Source organism: Vombatus ursinus, unplaced genomic scaffold (assembly GCF_900497805.2).
Source record: "Vombatus ursinus unplaced genomic scaffold, bare-nosed wombat genome assembly UNPS02014807.1, whole genome shotgun sequence".
Classification (NCBI taxonomy): domain Eukaryota; kingdom Metazoa; phylum Chordata; class Mammalia; order Diprotodontia; family Vombatidae; genus Vombatus; species Vombatus ursinus.
Genome location: NW_020954585.1, coordinates 36,971,900 through 36,979,643, shown reverse-complemented (window position 1 = coordinate 36,979,643; position 7,744 = coordinate 36,971,900).

The window sequence follows — 7,744 nt, the reverse complement described above, 5'->3', positions numbered from 1 at the left end:
GGAGGACTCTGGAAAAAAACTTGCCAGCAACAACTAAGAGAGAGACCCCTTTGTGATTGTCATGGGAAACCTATTTCCTTTTCCCTTATGGACAAGGGAGGCATCCTTGATCCCCTGGGGGATAATTCCTCTTGCCATATAACCCAGAAAATTTTATCTTTTATATGAGCAGTGGAGCTCCTGCCTTGTAAATCTCTGCTGGAGTGGAAACATTCCCAGGTGCTCTTGCCACATGGGAGGAGCCTCATGGCATTCAAAACCTCTTCTTCAGTTGGAATTTCAGCTAGGGAGGGCCTGACTTCAACCTGAGATATATGGTCAATGGTTTCAGCATTGGTTGATCACAGTCTGTTGAGAACACTATGGGAGTGTTCAGCCCAACTCTCCAGGATCATGTCCTTATCACTAATCAGTGTGGCTCCATCAGCACTGAATAGCTAAGATACACCACAGGTCTTTGGCCCATAAATAGCCTTCAGGGCATCATAGAACTGCTTTGGATTGATACTATCAGTGTAAAACTGCATTTCATTTGCCTTCTCACTGAGCCAAGAATCCTACATCTCTCTGAGCTTCACTTGCACTTTACTTTTGATGGAATTAAGTGCTGCCTTCTTAGAAATGAACAAACTATTCTGCTAGTAAACCTTATGGAGTTCTCATTTTTTATTTAACAACTTCTGAATTATCTTATCATTTTCATCAAACCAATCCTGATGTTTGTGAATATTCTGGCCCAGATGAGTAAACGCAGTGCTGCTCATTCCTTTTCTGATCCACTGTTGCCAACTGTATGTTGGCTCAGCTTTCCCTCCAAGTCAGCAACAAATTGCAAGTAGAAGTACTCTAATCTATTGATATTGAGTCTTCTGATAGTCATCTTATCTTGGGGTCACAGCTTCTGTTGAATGTCAGTGTTTATTTTGGAGAGGATAAGTCCATGATCATATAGGCCATAGGTCTATAATCGGTCCAGCACTTTGCGCCACACATTGCCTGCATCACTCTCCCATCCTGTCTTTTCTCTTTACAATTAAATACCCATGTTTGCTGCAAGAGTACATCCATAAAGTTTTATTGCAGTTAGGTAAATTGAAGACAATGTTGGTGATGAGGTCATGAGATACACAAGTCTTCAGTAGTAAATGACCCACTGCTATTGCTATTTCTGATTTCATTCCTCCCAAGGACTCCCCACCATGTCTGATAGTCTGTGCCTACTCTGGTGTTAAAGTCACCCAGAATTACAAGCTTGTCCTCTTTCAGCACATTGATGATGAGGGTCTTCAGGTCTTCGCAAAATTTTTCTTTGACCTCATCAGGGTTTGTCATGGAGGGAGCATATGCACTTTGTGGTGCATGGTGGCATGGCACTTTCCTGAAAGTGGCAACTGCATTCACGCCTTTTGAAAGGCATACAAGCTTGTTGACTAGATAGATTAGACTAGATTCACAGCACTACCCATCACTGTGACCACTCCAGAAAAAAATGTGTATCCAGCTCCGACTTCGGTAAGCTGGCCTTCATTCATCAGCTTTGTTTCCCTCAAGGCAGCTATTTGGATGTGATGCCTGCTGAGTTCTCTCACAAGAGCTGTTTGTCTTTCAGGTTTAATGGATTTTGTGTTGTCCATAAGCATGTATACATTCCATGTACCAATGGTGAGTGGAATCATCTTCACAAAAATTTTTGTACATTTTTTTTGCTTCAAACACAGGATGGGATCCCTGCCTGCTATGATAAGCAGGCCAAGGTTAGGTGAAACAGACCACTTTTAGGGCACCTTTTCTAGTCCCTAATTCATACCAGGAGGTGAGCAATGTGGTCCTTAAAAAGACTGCTCAGACACTCAGGGGGCTGCAAAATCTCACTGCTGTTTCAGTCCAATGAGATGACCCTAGGCCCTGCATCACTTGTGTGCAGAGTTGTGACTACAGTTCAATAGTTTATCTGTACTGCTGCTTCATCACTAGCCCACTTCCACAGGACTTCAAAGTAGGCAAAATAGTAACATAATGAAATAGTAATACATTTGAATAGTAAAATAATAGAATAGTAGAATGTAAAGTGGTAAAATGGTATGAATGATATTTTTTGACTCATGCATAAATTGGACTTCAATGAAGCCAAGTCATCAGCCTCACTCTCTCTTCCAGGGTCATTAAAGTCCAATGGCAAGACAAAAGTCAAAATGACTGATGAAGTTTCGGGATGCAGGAGATGACCTTGGCATCTTCAATGTGTGACTACACTCTAAGCACTCCACAGCACTTGCTTCCACCACCTTCATCGCCCATTGAAACAGATTGTTCTCATCCACCTATTTTACCAGGGAAGTCTTCACATGCTTGGGGTAAACCTCCCCCTAACTCACTGATGGATTTGAGGCCTATCAGTAACCCTCAACCTGGTTTAGCCCATCTACCAAGATGGTTTATCAGGATGTGCTCTCCGCATTTAAAGCCACAGGTGAAAGTTGGGTGGCAAGTGGGCACCAAAGGTGGATGAACTTGGCAGTCCTCACACCAGAGATCCTTCAAACTCCTATTACAGTAGATTGAGCAACTGGGAAGAATTGGCTTGAATTCTACATCAGAAGCTCATTTTTCATGGCCTTACCAATAGCAAATTTCCCTAATTACAAATCAGTCTTCAAAATATCCTGGAGAATTCACCAAAAAACTGTACTGGAACTAAAACATTATCATATACTGAAGTGATAATAGGTACATGCCATTGGATTTGTTGAATGCAACTGAAAGTGGTATATCTTCTAAAGTGGCTTATGAAATGGCTGAGATTCAAGAAAGGAGTCAAAAGGCCTTCCATAGATGACATTCAAATTAACTCTATTACTATGTTGACAAAGAATCATTGAATAATACTCTGAGTCATGCAGACATAGGAATGAAGGGATTTATGATGACACTTCAAGATCAGGTCATCTTCACCCAAAATTATCAATTAAAGCTAATTGTGTAAAGAAATGATAGAAAGTGGGCAATACATCACTGCAGGCAGAAAAATTTACTATATGCCAAATACCTAGTAAGACACAACCTAGTGGTATCTAGAATTATAAGTCAGACATTATCTATCTTTCATAAACCAACAGATGACAAATTCTAATGTTACTAATACAAACTTCAAAATATCCCTGAGGATTAAAAAACTTAACTGCACTAGACAGAAATGACCCATAAAATTTCATATAGTTGTTGCCATATCAAATTTTCATAATCTCCAAGTTAAAGTTAAAACCAATCAGAAGAGGTGGAGGTACATGTCTTTGTCCTGCACGTCTAATATTGCTAGAGCACTACTGAAGATGCTATTAGTAAGCCCATAGAAAATAAGTTTATGTGCCAATAGTTTGCTAATATTTTATTAACATTTTTGCATCGGTATTAAGAATATTGGTTTATAGTTTCTTTCTATTTTGACTCTCCTTGGCTTAGATATAAGGACTATATTTGTCTCAAAGAAGGAATTTGGTAGGATCCCTTCTTTTGCTATTTTTATATACAATTTATAAAATATTTGAGTTAATTGTGCTTTGAATGTTTGCTGGTAAATCCATCTAGTCCTGACTGGATTTTTTTTCCTTTGAGAGTTCTTTTATGGCTTGTTCAATTTCTTCTTTTACATTAAATTCGTTAAATTTTCTATTTCTTGCTCTGTTAATCTGGGCATTTGATATGTTCACAAATATTCATGTATTTCATTTAAGTTTTTGGTATTATTGGCATATAGTTGGACAAAACAATTTCTAATAAAATCTTTTATTTTGTATTGTCATGAATTGTCCTTTTTTTCATTTTTGAAACTGGTAATTTGCTTTTCATCTTTTCTCTTTTTAGTCAAATTAGCTAATGGCTATTTTTTTTTCATAAAATAGTTCTGGTTTTATTTTTTTATCCAATGGTTTTTTTGCCTTCAATTAAGTAATCTCTTCATTATTTTTCAGGATTTCTATTTTGATATTTGGAGTTTTTTGATTTGTTAATCTAGGATTTTTTTTTTAGTTGCATCAATTCTTTACCTTTTTCCTTTCTTTTGTTGATGAAAATGTCTAGAGATACTTTTTTTCCTAGGATTACTTTGACTATATCTCAAAAAATTTTAGCATGTTGTCACATTGTTCATTGTCACAATGAAATAATCTATCATGTTATGATTTGTTCTTTGATCCACCAATTCTTTAGGATTAAATTATGTAGTTTCTAGTTGATTTTCAATCATTTCTTCAATAATCCTTCATTGAATATAATTTTTACTGTGTTATGGTCAGTAAACACAATGTTTAATATACTTATGTCTTAATACAGTGGTGTCAAACTCAAATAGAAATGGCCAGTAAACCACATATTAGAATCACTGCGGGCCACATACTAACTTAGAAAACCACATATTAATATTATCTAGTTTTTATTTAGTTAGTTTAATATTTCCAAATTACATTTTAATCTGGTTCAGGCCATGGGGGATGTGTTTGACACCTCTACCTAATAGATGGTTTAGTTTTGTAAAAATTCCAGGTGCAGAGAATAATATGCATACTCTTCTCTATTCACATTCAATAACCTCCAGAGGTCTATAACATCTAACTTTTCTAAAATTCTATTCAGGTCTTTAACTTCTTTCTTGTTTATTTTTTTTTTGTTAATTTATCTAGTTCAGATAGGGGTATATTGAGGGACACCACTATTATAGTTTTATTGTTTATTTCTTCCTGTAACTCATGTCACTTTTCCTTTAAGTATTTAGATGCTATGTCATTTGGCAAATATATGTTAACTATTAAAATTAATTCACTTTCTATGACACCTATCAGCAAAATACATTTTCTTTCTTCATCTCTCTGAATTGTCTATTTTTGTTGTTCCCCTGTCTGAAATTGTAATTGCTACCCCTTCTTTTTTGAGTTCAGCTGAAACATAAATTTTGCTCTAACTCCTAATATTAACACGAGTCTTTATATTTCAAATGTGTTTCTTATAAACAACATGTTTTTGGATCCTTCTTTCTAATCCATTCTGCTAACCTTTTCTATTATATGGTTGAGTTCATTCTACTCACATTTATAATAATGGTCATTAATTGTGTATTTTCCTCTATCCTATTCTCTTATACCTTTTCCTCTCTTTGCTCTCTGACCCTTCTTTATCACAGGTTCTTACCCTTTTCTTTTCTTTTCTTCTTAGGCCCCTCTTCACAATACCCTCCCACAAGCTTAGAGTATGTTTTGTTTATGGCTAAATCATTCTTGAATTCCTTCCTCTTATTCCCCCCTTTCCTCTCCACCTGTTCCTTTCTGCTTCCTGGTTGAGCTGAATGTATTTTTGCACTAAACTATGTGCTTCTACCTTTCTACCCTTCTTTAATTTCAGATTAAACTTATATATTTCGTGATGCTCTCTCCCCCTCCAATTTCCATATTTGTATAGACTTCTATTACATACCCTGATTATTTGAAGTAAAAAATTTAATTTGAAGTAATATCCTTCTCTGGAACAGCAGCAAAGATGACTCACAATTACCTGTTGTTGCATAACATGATTATCTTTCTTGACCTTTCTTGACTCACTCCAATTTGCATTTGCTAATCCGCCTGGTTTCAACTAATGAGGCAATGTGATACTGGAGAGATACAAGGTTTAGAAAAAGAAGGCCTGGGTTCACATATACAGATGTACCATCTGCTTCTATTGTAACTTTGGGCAAGTCAATTAATCTCTCTAATCCTCAGTTTTTTCACATTTGTAAAACAAAGAAGTTGGCCTTAATGACTTCTGAGGACCCTTGTAGTTCTAAATCTGTGATCCTATGGATGATATTTGGTCGACATCAGTTATTCACCTTCAAACTATTTGTGGGTCTTTTCAAAGGATCTGGAACATGGTAATATTCTTACCCTAAATTAATCCTGCACTACAAAATATACTCTGATCACACTGTTCTATTCTCCCTAAACTCGCCTTTCTCATCCATTCACACAGCATTTACAACACTGGTTAGCCAACTGGTCACTGTATTTATTTATGTTTTGTTGTTATTGCTTTGGTTTTTTTGGGAGACAATCAGGGTCAAGTGACTTGCCCAGAGTCACACAGCTTGTAAGTGTTTAAGGCCAGATTTGAACTCAGGTCCTCCTGACTCCAGGACCAGTGGTCTATACACTGTACTACCCAGCTGCCGCTATTTATTTATGTTGTGAAAACTTAAATGCCAGAGAAAGATCTGTCCTATGCCCAAATATTTAGAGTAGCATGGGGGAGGGGGGGTGGAGATGGGGAAAAAAAAAACCTAGAAAAAGTAGATCCTGTAGCCTGGGAAATGGCTGGACAAATTGTGGTATGTAAACATAATGGAATATTAATGTTCAGTAAGACATGATGAACATGAGGAATTCAGAAAACTATTAGAAATGTGGATGAATTGATAACAGAGTGAAATAGGCAGAACCAGGAAAAAAAACAAAACAGTATTATGCAATGTAGAGTGTTGGCCCTCAAGTAAGAGTACCTGGGTTCTAATATTACCTCTGACATTACCTGGGGCAAATCTTCTCTAGGCCTTAGTTTTCTCAACAGTAAAATGGAGGAATTGGATTATAGCAGATGACTCAGGTCACTTTCAGCCCTAAACCTATTATCCTTTGATCCTATACACAATGACTTTTCAAACCAGATCAGTGATTTCACTGGAACTTTCTAGTGAACAAATCCTCTCTTCTAAAGTCTTAGAGAATTGTCAGCAGCACAGAAAATTTAAGTGACTTACCTAGGGTCACTATGTATTGAGGATGGAACTTGAACCCAGGTCTTCCTGACTTCAAAGCTGGCTCTTTATCCACTATACCATGGTCCCTCTTATATCTAATAGCTACAATAATGTAGAAAGATAACTCTAAAACAAAATTGAACTATAAGTGATTATAAATATCAATCTTGGTTCTGGAGAACAGATAATGAAATATACTCTTCTTTTGATAAAGTAGTAGGTGACTGCTGGTGTAGAATATGGATATAGAATGTCAGACATGGTCATTATTTCACTTGTTTTTGCTCATTTTTTTTTTGTTTGCTTGTTTGTTAGAGGGTGCTCATTTGATGAATGGATAGGATACATGCAGAAATGGCTGTGAAATAGAAACAAAGACATCAAGAAAACATTGGTGCTCTCAAAATTTAGGTAGACTGTAGGAAAGAGTTTTACTATGTTTATTCTATTCTTGATGCTTATATCAAAAGTAAGATCTGACTGTGATGTCTCTGATGTTTGACTATTTTTTTTTATATATTTGTTTCTTCTTAAATTTTACAGATTCAAGAAAATGGCCTTGAATCAACCACATGAAAGGCAACAGTGACACCTGATGTTCAGATGTTTTGTACTCTCAGTGCATTTCCTTCTTCAGTCAGTTTAATGGAATACAAATTTTGAGTACCAGATATCATACAAAGATTTACTAGAGGAGCTTAACTTCTCTAAAAAACAGTACCAAAGAGCAGTCCTTAAATGGATTAAAATACCTTCTTATTCATTTTCATTTGGTTAATTATTTTTACCTAAGAACCAAAAGACTAGATTATAGCTTTTAAAACAAAGACCCTGAGGTTACTTAGGATTCAGCTGGTGTAGCAGCTCAGTCTGTCTGTCTGTCTGTCTGTCTATCTATCTATCTATCTATCTATCTATCTATCTATCTATCTATCTATCTATCTATCTATCTATCTATCT